The sequence below is a fragment of the Bos indicus genome, chromosome 23 (assembly GCF_029378745.1).
Source record: "Bos indicus isolate NIAB-ARS_2022 breed Sahiwal x Tharparkar chromosome 23, NIAB-ARS_B.indTharparkar_mat_pri_1.0, whole genome shotgun sequence".
Classification (NCBI taxonomy): Eukaryota; Metazoa; Chordata; class Mammalia; order Artiodactyla; family Bovidae; genus Bos; species Bos indicus.
The window spans coordinates 23,058,547-23,071,289 of record NC_091782.1 but is presented as its reverse complement, the minus strand read 5'-3'; positions in this window follow the sequence as shown (position 1 = coordinate 23,071,289).

The following is a 12,743-nucleotide window of genomic DNA, read 5'->3' as shown; positions in this document are numbered from 1 at the left end:
TTTCCAGTCCTATTCTCTTCCAACTCTAACTTGTCCCACATATAAATGGCACACTTCTGTTGCCACATATAAAAGGCACTAGATATTGGTGTTCTATATTCGTAATTTTGAAAGGAAGAAAAAAAAGGCTGTTTGGGGACACTTCTGGGAAAAGCTATGATTGAATAGCATAGTTTGGAGGAATTTCAGCACTTTAGTTATATTTCTTTTACATCTTTTTTTGAGAGAACCTTGATCAGATGTCCATCAAACTCCTATTTTCAGAGCTGAAACCCCTTGCTCTGTTGAGGACTGGCGTTGTACTGATTGATAGAACTCTCCTGAGAATCTAAGGTTCAGAGAGCCTCCTCAAGTGAGTATCATAAGTCAGAATTCTGTTTATGTTAGCTATGTTTATCTCATTATTATCAGCAAGGAAATATCCTCTTAAATGAAAGAGAGGAATTTTTATGCCCCCATATTAGTCACCCTGCTTATTTAATTTAAATGCAGAGTACATCATGAGAAACACTGGGATGGAAGAAGCACAGGCTGGAATCAAGACTGCTGGGAGAAATATCAATAACCTCAGATATGTAGATGACACCACCCTTATGGCAGAAAGTAAAGAAGAGCTAAAGAGCCTCTTGATGAAAGTGAAAGAGGTGAGTGAAAAAGTTGGCTTAAAGTTCAACATTCAGAAAACTAAGATCATGGCATCTGGTCCCATCACTTCATGGCAAATAGATGGGTAAAACAGTGGAAACAGTGACATACTTTATTTTGGGGGCTCCAAAATCACTGCAGCTGGTGATTGCAGCCATGAAATTAAAAGATGCCTACTCCTTGGAAGGAAAGTTATGACCAATCTAGACAGCATATTGAAAAGCAGAGACATTAGTTTGCCAACAAAGGTCCGTCTAGTCAAGGTTATGGTTTTTCCAGTAGTCATGTATGGATGTGAGAGTTGGACTATAAAGAAAGCTGAATGCAGAAGAATTGATTGTTTTGAACTGTGGTGTTGGAGAAGACTCTTGAGAGTCCCTTGGACTGCAAGGAGATCCAACCAGTCCATCCTAAAGGAGATCAGTCCTGGGTGTTCATTGGAAGGACTGATGCTGAAGCTGAAACTCCAATACTTTGGCCACCTGATGTGAAGAACTGACTCATTTGAGAAGACCCTGATGCTGGGAAAGATTGAGGGCAGGAGGAGAAGGGGACGACAGAGGATGAGATGGTCAGATGGCATCACTGACTCAATGGACATGGGTTTGGGTAAACTCCGGGAGATGGTGATAGACAGGGAGGCCTGGCGTGCTGCAGTTCATGGGGTTGCAAAGAGTTGGACACGACTGAGCGACTGAACTGAACTGACTGAGAAATAGCTGCAAATATTCTCTAATGGGGGAGAAAAATTAGATTCACTAATCTTTTTATGAAAAAATCTGTTTCTACCAACTCTTATGAGCCTATAAAACATATTCTACTATTTTAAAACACCTTGCATGTGTGCGTGCTCAGTCGCTTCCATCATGTCCAACTCTTTGTGACTGTATGAACTGTAGCCCACCAGGCTCCTCTATCCGTGGGATTCTCCAGGTAAGAATATTGGAGTGGGTTGCCAATTCCCTCCTCCAGGGGATCTTCCTGACCCAGGGATCCAACTCGCAACTCCTGAATCTCTTGCATTGCAGGTGGATTCTTTACCACTGAGCTACTGGGGAAGCCCAAAACAACCTTACTGGCCTAATTCTGTTGCACAATCTGTAATTTAACTTCCAATGTTCAAGCATACTTTATATGGATGATATGTTCTGTTTCTACTATTTAAAGTATCTCCTCTGGCCTTTCAGATCTTCAGGCATTATTTGGGTAGAAAACCAAGGTTCCCGAAGAACAGACTGACTGGTTTTTGTGAAAACAATTAACCTTTCATGCAGTACTAGGTGGCAATTTACAGCTCTAAAGGCTACTATGTTTTCGAAAAAGGATGGCAATTTCACAGTTGAGAGCTTTCCATTTACCTCTCTCTATAAACTTAGCTTGTACCTATTTTAGAGCTTTCTTTGATCTAAAATGTCACTTTTTAATTTCTGAAATTTTGTATTTTCTTCCTTCAGTTTGTTAATAATTTTGTGAAATAGTGACTGGAGCAAAATGATGCACCGTTAAGGGTAGAATTAGACCCTCCCAATCAGGGAGGTCCTGTGTACTCGGCAGCTGTCTTGTGATGGATGCTGTTTAGGACCTCAGCTTCTAGCCTGGCACTTAATATCATCTGATATCTATTCTCCGTTTCTCTGTGCTCAGAAATAGTTACTAAGAGACACCTTTTCCTTCCTACCTCACAGTTTGTTCACAACCACTGACCCTATTTAAGGATGTAACAAAATTCGTGCTGTTAAATTTCTAGTCAACTAAGTTTTAATTAATTAATTCTTAATTTTCAATCATATTTTTCTTCCTCTAACTTACACTACACTTTCAATCTCTGTTCACTCTATTTTTATTGAAGTATAGTTGATTTACAAATGTTCTGTGAGTTTCAGGTGTATGTCAAAGTGATTTGAGATATATATATATATATACACACACACACATATAGTTTTTCATATTCTTTTACATTATGGTTTATTACAAGATATTGAATATAGTTCCCTATGCTATACCTTAGGACCTCGTGGTTTATCCCTTTTATATATAAGAGTTTGCATCTGTTAACCCCAAACTCCCAATCCAATCCTCGCCTGCTCCCCTCTCCCTTGGCAGCCACAAGTCTGCTCTCTGTGTCTGTGAGTCTATTTCTGTTTCTTGGATAAGTTCATCTGTGTCATATTTTATATTTCACATATAAGTTATATGGTCTTTCTCTTTCTGACTTACTTCACTTAGTATCATAATCTCTAGATCCATCCATGTAGCTGCAAATGGCATTCTTTCTTTATTTTTTTACAGTTAAGATATTTCCATATATATATATATATATATAAAACACATTTTCTTCATCCATTTAATAATTACCATGCTTTGCTTTCAATGCACACACTCACATTTGATAATCACCAAGCCCTATCTGTTTTTTCTTGTACAGTTATCCCGTGTATCTGCAGGGCATTGGTTGAGGACCCCCACAGATACCAAAATTTGTGGATGTTCAAGTCCTTTATGTAAAAGGCATGGTATTTGCATGTAAACTATGCAGTCCTCCTGCATACTTTAAATCATCTCTAGATACTTATAATACCTAATACGATGTAAATACTATACAAACAATACTGGAGTGGATAGCTGTTCCCTTTTCCAAGAGATCTTCGCAACCAAGGAGAACCCAGGTTTCCTGCCTTGCAGGTAGATTTTTTACCATCTGAGCCACCAGGGATGCCTAAGTACAATATTAATACTCTGTAAATAGTTGCCTCTATGCAGCAAATTCAAGTTTTGCTATTTGGAATGTTCTGAAAAAAATTTTTTTTTTAATATTTTCAACCTGCAGTTGATTGAATCCATGGCTATGGATATGGAGGGCCAATTGTGTAACTCTCACATTCTTTCAATCTTCTCTATTTCTCCTTTATTATTCCCTGAGCCATAATCTTTTCCTGAAACTAATTCAGTAATCCTCTACACTGACAGTCCCATCTTCTGTTTTGCATCTTCCAGATAATTCTTTAATTGCAGCAAACCCTTTCTTTCTAGAATATAAATCTTGTTGGGTCACTCATAGACTGAGACTCCTTCAGTTTGTCCCTAAGGGCCATTAGTTGAAACCCAACATTTTAACACTGTTGTAAACTGCCTGAGAATATGGACTACTTCTGCCCATTCCAAAGCCTCCTACAGAATATGTGGACAATAAATAGTGTCTGTTAACTATTTTGAAGAAGCATGTTTTTACAAGGCCTTTCATTTTTACAACCATCTCTTTAACTTTTGACACATGCCCATCCAATCTATGGACCTAGAGTCCTAAAAAGAACTAAGAAGAGAAAAAAAATTGTAAACCCATTCATAGTAACTGTTATAGAAGTGCAGGACAGAATGAGAAGTGTCAGACGGCCTGCAAATGGCAGAAAAGGTAAGGAGAATGGGGCAAAGAGGGCCCAGGCAAGGGTCAGACTCCCAAAGATATTTGGAAAACGGTAAGAATGGACACAGGACAAACAGAAAGAGAGACAGATCGCACCAGCCACAAAGAACAATTTCGGTACCTAAGCCAATGGCTGAGGTGTTCTTAATAGATACATTCTCCTGTTTTAAAAGAAAATCTGGCCTAAAATTTAGTTTATTTTGCTTCACAGATATAGTCCTAGGTATTGTAGTAAGAGCCAATGACACAAATTTAGACAATATGGACTCTGCCCAGGAATCCTTCCTTCCATCCAATTCAGAAGGCAGACAGGAACAGATATCAGTATCAGAGGATGAGACATGCAGAAGGTGTGGTGGGGAAGTGAGTGGAAAAGGGGCATATTGTTGAACTTGAAGGGATCACGGTAGATGAACTAATAGATATTGATGGTAAGAACTATTGAGAACCATAAAGTATTCAAAAGTTACATTTAATCTTTGAAAATTTAGATTTTATTAACAGAGATAAATTTTCAAAGATAATAAATGCTATAGTACTATATTTATATGCAACACATACAGAAAAAAAAAAAAAAAAAAAACTATAAACGTTATAGTCCTGAAGAGCACAAAGGATTGAGTACCTATAGAAGAAGGCAATGGCAACTCACTCCAGTACTCTTGCCTGGAGAATCCAATGGACAGAGGAGCCTGGTAGGCTGCAGTCCGTGGGGTCGCGACTTCACTTTCACTTTTCACTTTCTGCATTGGAGAAGGAAATGGCAACCCACTCCAGTGTTCTTGCCTGGAGAATCCCAGGGACGGGGGAACCTGGTGGGCTGCTGTCTATGGGGTTGCACTGAGTTGGACAAGACTGAAGCGACTTAGCAGCAGCAGCAGCAGCAGTGAGTGCATTTGAACGCTCAGAAATGCAGCACAGCCCTCTCTGCTTCAGGTCATCAAAACAAAATTCGTAAGTGGAAGATACTGTAACAAGTTCAAAGTTACCTTGTTAAGTCCACCTTCCACCAGTCTCTTCATCTCTAAAAAGTCCCTTATTTATTTGGCCTTCACCGTCATCTTACTCATTCCTCCATTTCCTTGCCAAGGGAGGAGATGGGGAAAAACTTGTTACCAAAAAACTACTCCTCTTTAAACAGCTTATTTCTACTTTTTTTTTCCCCCCACTACATAGTGACCTCCTCTGGTCCAGTACTTATTAACATTTTTATGGAGTTCCATTTTTACAGACCTCCAGTTAGGAACTGCGGAGCTTCTCAGGTGGCCTATGGTAAAGAATCTGCCTGCTAATGATGAGATGGGTTGGATCCCTGGTGGGGAAGATCTCCTGGAGAAGGGGATGGCAACCCACTCCAGTATTCTCGCCTGGGAAATCCCATAGACGGAGGAGCCTGGCAGGCTACAGGCCATGGGGTTGCAAAAGAGTTACTCTAACAGGACTTAAGAGACTAAAACAACCACAGTTGATTAGGGCAGAGAGGAATCCACACAGGAGGAATGGCTCCGCACCCGCCATCTCCATCGAAGAGGCTGGGTGACTGGGCAGAATGGGTGGGTGGCAGGTGAGTTGCATGGATGTAGAGATTTGGAAAAGAAGAGTGGGCATGAGCAGGGTTGTGGGGTGGCAGGAAGCTGGCAGCTCAAGAATTCGCTGTCTTGTAGCACTTGCTGCTGTGTGTGAAAAAGTGGAAAGACATGTGCCTAGGAAGAACCTGTCAAAGCAATTGCGCCAGAAGGGTAGGCGAAAGCCGGAGGGATGGTGGGGACCACTGGGGTGGGCAGTGCTGGGACCCCGAGCTGAGCGATCCTGAGGCTGTTGTGACGAGAGGAGGGGGTGTGATGTTTCTTTTGTCACTGGACCTGGTGGAGGATACTGCGGCAGGTGCTTGCCTTGTACGTGAGTGGGCACTGGTCTTTTTCCCCACCGTGCCCACAGTCCTGACCGTCGCCTTTGGCCCCAGCGCGCTCAACCATTTCCACCCCGAGGGCGACCCAGCCACAGCCGGGCCAAGACTGAGCACAGCCCGGCCAGCAGTCCATGCTTCTGCTTCAGTTCAGTTCAGTTCAGTCGCTCAGTCGTGTCCAACTCTTTGCGACCCCATGAATCATAGCACGCCAGGCCTCCCTGTCCACCAACTCCTGGAGTTCACTCAAACTCATATTCATCGAGTCGATGATGCCATCCATCCATCTCATCCTCTGTCGTCCCCTTCTTCTCCTGCCCTCAATCCCTCCCAGCATCAGAGTCTTCTCCAATGAGTCAACTCTTCGCCTGAGGCAGCCAAAGTATTGGAGTTTCAGCTTTAGCATCATTCCTTCCAAAGAACACCCAGGACTAATCTCCTTTACAATGGACTGGTTGGATCTCCTTGCAGTCCAAGGGACTCTCAAGAGTCTTCTCCAACACCACAGTTCAAAAGCATCAATTCTTTTGCACTCAGCTTTCTTCACAGTCCAACTCTCACATCCATACATGACCACTGGAAAAACCATAGCCTTAACTAGACGGAGCTTTGTTGGCAAAGTAATGTCTCTGCTTTTGAATATGCTATCTAGTTTGGTCATAACTTTCCTTCCAAGGAGTAAGCGTCTTTTAATTTCATGGCTGCATTCACCATCTACAGTGATTTTGGAGCCCCCCAAAATAAAATCTGACACTGTTTCCACTGTTTCCCCATCTATTTCCCATGAAGTGATGGAACCAGATGCCATGGTCTTAGCTTTCTGAATGCTGAGCTTTAAGCCAACGTTTTCACTCTCCTCCTTAACTTTCATCAAGGGGCTCTTTAGTTCTTCACTTTCTGCCATAAGGGTGGTGTCATCTGCATATCTGAGGTTATTGATATTTCTCCCGGCAATCTTGATTCCAGCTTGTGCTTCTTCCAGCCCAGCGTTTCTCATGATGTACTCTGCATAGAAGTTAAATAAGCAGGGTGACAATATACCGCCTTGACATACTCCTTTTCCTATTTGGCAACAGTCTGTTGTTCCATGTCCAGTTGGGTGAATTTAACTCAGATGACCATTATATCTACTACTGTGGGCAGAAATTCCTTAGAAGAAGTGGAGTAGCCATCATGGTCAACAGAAGAGTCCAAAATGCAGTACTTGGATGCAATCTCAAAAATGACAGAATGATCTCTGTTCATTTCCAAGGCAAACCATTCAATATCACAGTAATCCAAGTCTATGCCCCAACCAGTAATGCTGAAGAAGCTGAAGTTGAACGGTTCTATGAAGACCTACAGGACCTTTTAGAATTAACACCCCAAAAAAGAGATGCTCCTGCTTAGAGATTTTTAATTTGGTGATTACTGATTTTTGTCTTTACAGAACCACCAATGCAGTAAGGCAAGGCCCAATCATATCTAAACAAGAAAATATGAAATCCAGGTTCTAAACCTCATTGTTTGTACCAGCTTTGGATAATAAAGCATCAGAATCTTCTTTAAAATTTGCTCTGTGAGAATAACTTTAGTACCCTACTTATCTCATCATAGTGTTATAAGGAAAAAGTGATTTATGTGGAGCTTTTCTTTGAAAGCTATTTTCATTGGAGAATATTGTGACTAGTATCATTGACTTTTGGTTGGACAGCAACCTAAAGTTAAATGATTTATTTTTATTTCATAGCCATTTAACACTCTGCTACTGCTGCTGCTAAGTTGCTTCAGTCGTGTCCGACTATGTTTGACCCCATAGACAGCAGCCCACCAGGCTCCTCTGTCCCTGGGATTCTCCAAGCAAGAATACTGGGGTGGGTTGCCATTTCCTTCTCCAGTGCATGCATACATGCTAAATGGCTTCAGTCATGTCTGACTCTGTGCGACCCCATGGACAGCAGCCCACCAGGCTCCTCTGTCCACAGGATTCTCTAGGGAAAAATACTGGAGTGGGTTGCCATTTCCTTCTCCAGTTTAACACTCTGCATGTTGATTATTTTTTATAGCATGGGACTGTTTTGTTTCCAGCTAAATTAATGTGGATTTCCATCCAGTATTTCCAATTATACATTTTATATTACTGGTCTCCCTTTTTCAGTTCTCTGAATTCACCTACTATTTGGGAATTTTCCTACAGAGACACTTTCTCTATTCCTGTGAATCTGAATTTTCTCTAAGGTTTCAGGCATGGTTTAGGCTATTTTGCAAATAACAACATAAAGAATTGGATAATATATTGATAATTATAGTTTAAATGCTTTTCCCCAAAACGTGTTTCCAAAAATAAAATTCTTCTTGTAAGAGTAATATTTCTCTAAACAATGCTTTAATTAGTTTCTGGATTAATGCTTAAAAAATTAAATTACCCATCTGAATCTATTTTCAAACCATAAATAAAAGCAGGTTTTGATATTAATAGGCAACCCAGTTTCTCACAAAAATGCAATAACATTTTATTCTTAAAGAAAGTTATCATTAGAATAAAATAATCTATTTGTAGCAACTTGTAATATTGTATATAAAAAACCTGGAGCAACTACCAAGTGAATTCATAGTAAATCTATTGTAGAGAAGAGTGACAAAGCTGGCTTAAAACTCAACATTAAACAAAAAATAAGATCATGGCATCTGCTCCCATCACTTCATGGTAAATAGAGGGGGAAAAAGTAGAAGCAGTGACAGATTTTCTTTTCTTGGGCTCCAAAATCACCGAGGATGGTGACTGTGGCCATGAAGTTAGAAGACACTTGCTTCCAGGTGGTGCTAGAGTAACAAACCCGCCTGCCAGTGAAGGAGACAAAAGAGACACGGGTTTGATCCCTGCGTTGGGAAGATACCCTGGAAGAAGGTATGGCCATCCAGTCCAGGATTCTCGTCTGGAGAATCCCATGGACAGAGGAACCTGTTAGGCTACGGTCCATAGGATCTGAAAGAGTTGGACACAACTGAAGTGACTTAGCATAGCACAGTGCACTTCTTGGGAAGAAAGCTATGGCATAACTAGATAGCATATTAAAAAGTAGAAACATCACTTTGCTGACAAAGGTCTGTTTAGTCAAAACTATGGTTTTTCCAGTAGTCGTGTATGGATGTGAGAGTTGGACCATAGAAATTCAACCTCTGTGTGCAAAAAGCTAGAGTGTCTGCTTTAGATAAAAACTTGAGATCTGAGCTTAAATGGTTTACATTTTAGGGAAACCACAGAAGTCATATCGGTTCAAAGGTACCTTACAAATTGGAGTTATTTGAATCTATTTTAGCTTACTACCAGTAAATCTGGCTTGAAAGAGAATGAGGTTGATTTTAGAGTAAACCTGTAACTATGGTGACACTGTTTTAAAAAGACTGAAAAAAAAGTGCATATAAATTTTCTATATCTAAATTTATAACTGGAAACTGATTATTTGACACCAAACATATATCTTAGGTCCCTATGTCAACGTGTTCTAGCTTTAGAACATGTATCAAGTGAAATGAACAGCACATTTGACTTGAAAATATAAATAACTTGAAGAAAAAAATAACTATATCACAAAACATAAGTACAAAAGCAATGTCAACTCCAGAGTGATACTTCTCATATTTTATACAGAGAGAAAATATTCTTCAGTTCAGTTCAGTCACTCAGTCGTGTCCAACTCTTTGCGACCTCATGAATTGCAGCACGCCAGGCCTTCCTGTCCATCACCAACTCCTGGAGTTGACTCAGACTCACGTCCATCGATTCAGTGATGCCATCCAGCCATCTCATCCTCTGTTGTCCCCTTCTCCTTCTGCCCCCAATCCCTCCCAGCATCAGAGTCTTTTCCAATGAGTCAACTCTTCGCATGAGGTGGCCAAAGTACTGGAGTTTCAGCTTTAGCATCATTCCTTCCAAAGAAATCCCAGGGCTGATCTCTTTCAGAATGGACTGGTTGGATCTCCTTGCAGTCCAAGGGACTCTCAAGAGTCTTCTCCAACACCACAGTTCAAAAGCATCAACTCTTCGTGCTCAGCTTTCTTCACAGTCAAACTCTCACATCCATACATGACCGCTGGAAAAACCATAGCCTTGACTAGACGGACTTTTGTTGGCAGAGTAATGTCTCTGCTTTTGAATATGCCTTCTAGGTTCATCATAACTTTCCTTCCAAGGAGTAAGCATCTTTTAATTTCATGGCTTCAATCACCATCTGCAGTGATTTTGGAGCCCAGAAAAATCATATACCTCCTCCATTTCAACCAGAAGAAAGTATATTCACAACAAAGCACAATTACAGTCACATTAAATTAAAGCAAACAGGAGGGGCATGATTAAAGTCAGAGCTCAGGGCCTCTTTTCCAAGAGAATAAGATGGATTGAAAAAAGTACAGCTGCCCCCCACCAAAATTATAATTAAATATACATGCCTATTGTTGAGGAATAATCATTACAATAGCTCCCAAAGAAAGATGTGTTTATATCTAGTCAATTAAATATGTATATTACTGACTTCTCTTCCCCACAGCGTAACAGTCGTGAAGCCTACAGACGTGTAGCAGCTAAACACCAGCGTTAAATACAAAGGTGCCAATGACAAGAACTGAAGAGGTTCAGACCTGACAATCCCAGCACCACAGTCAAAATTTTCTCTTCCGAGAGACCCAATAAGTGTACATATACAGGAAACAATAATCATATTTGAATATCAAATTCTGTGTGTATCATATTCACAAGATAACTAAATAATAGACCAGGAAAATCCCTGCTTTACTAGGAGCAGATTTATCGCAGTAGTAAACTAAGCAATGCGTTATCTATACCCATCAGTAGCTGCTTGCTACAGAGCATGTAGCTTTTAATATAGTAAATCCTGGATAGGAAAAAAGTTAGAATTGTAAATGTTTACTTAACTTTATTGCATCCTCTATGAGGTAACACTATCAGTCAACAGAATCTGTTATCTCCAAAAGACAAAAAAAAAAAAAAAAGATAGTTAGTTAGAGGAATGAAAAACTGTAGCTCTTTGCATCTGATGATCTATTTACGATTAAATCGAAATGCATGTCTCAGATGTTAAGGAAATTGTGTTTGCAAATACAAATTAGGTTTTAAATCTTTTTTCACTATTTCACACCCCAGTTGAAGCAATCCATAAGCAAAGTAATTCACCATTTCAATATTCAAAGTAATGTCAACATTTTTATCGTTGTTATTTGAAGATTCTGGTTTGCATTCATTCCCATGTAGGAGAGTAAAATCTAAAGAAAACCAAATTCAGATAGATGTGTTAGAAATTTTAAATAACTTATGTGTAATTTACAAGTAATAAATGCTTTGATCTTAAGTGTTTAGTTCTATTAAATCTGATACTTATAAGTACTCACATAATAATTCTCATAAAAGGGTATATAAGGAACATTTCCATCCTATCATCTACATTCAAGGAGTTCACTTTTATAGCCGTCATTCCAACATTACATAATTCACTGAACAATGTTAGCAAAAGACATCAGGGACTGTATCAATAGAAATAAGAAAAAGTAGAATAAATGGAGAGACATTGTGAATGTGGAATAATCCAGTTTGGCAACTGTTTGGATGTAGGGAACAAAAAAGAAATAATGAAGATGCTCCCAATTTAGAACTGGCTGACTAAAAGAATTATAAATAAATAAGAAAAGCTTGTGTTTTTAAAGAAGAGATGAATTCAGCTTTGGACATGTAGTCATTCTTCAGGAAATCCATGTCAAAATAATCAGCTGGATGTACATTAGTGTTGAAATGATTACCAGTTCTGATTTTGATTATAGGTTAGTTCTGCCTACAATGTTAATCACAGATTTTTTTTTTATAACTTGTAGATGACGTACATAAAAGTATAAGTTTCAGAATTCTGTGCAGTGTGGGGAAAATATCCTCACAGATGAGCAGTCAGATTTCAGGAGACCGAAAAAATAAATCAAAGTTCTGTCAATTTTAAATATTTTTTAAACTGAGACTTTTTTTGTTGTTTTGTTCATCAGTTTTAGACTTTAGTAACCCAGATTATTTATGTTTTCACCTTTTGCCAGGATTCTTGGGATTTCTGGAAAACATTAAAAGAACTGATTTGGGAGGTAGGGTATGAAATGGATTATCCAGTTAAAATAAAGATTCATATGGACTCACCACATTAGGTTTTTGCTGTTGCCATCTCACTTGCTGAGCCCACCCTTATCTTGCAGTGGGTTATAAGTTCAATTTTATTTTTCAGGCTTGAGAATGTTTTAATGAAAATCTGTGGGTCGATTTATATTAATGATGAGGGATTACTGTGTGTTTGTATAAGTGTGTGAGTAAACTTTTTTGGTTCACTCTGGTTGCCACTCATGGAATGGAGAAAACATGATAAAAAATTATGTGAGACATGAGGATTTAATGAGGATCCTTAATACTAAAGGATCAGATGAAGAACATAAACTAAGAGTTGTACCCTCAGTTCAGTTCAGTCGCTCAGTCGTGTCCGACTCTTTGTGACCCCATGGACTGCAGCACGCCAGGCTTGCCTGTCCATTACCAATTCCCAGTCTACCCAAACTCATGTCCATTGAATCGGTGATGCCATCCAACCATCTCATCCTCTGTCCAACCATTCTCCTCCTGCCCTCAATCTTTCCCAGCATCAGGGTCTTTTCAAATGAGTCAGTTCTTCACATCAGGTGGCCAAAGTATTGGAGTTTCAGATTCAACATCAGTCCTCCCAATGAACGCTCAGGACTGATCTCCTTTAG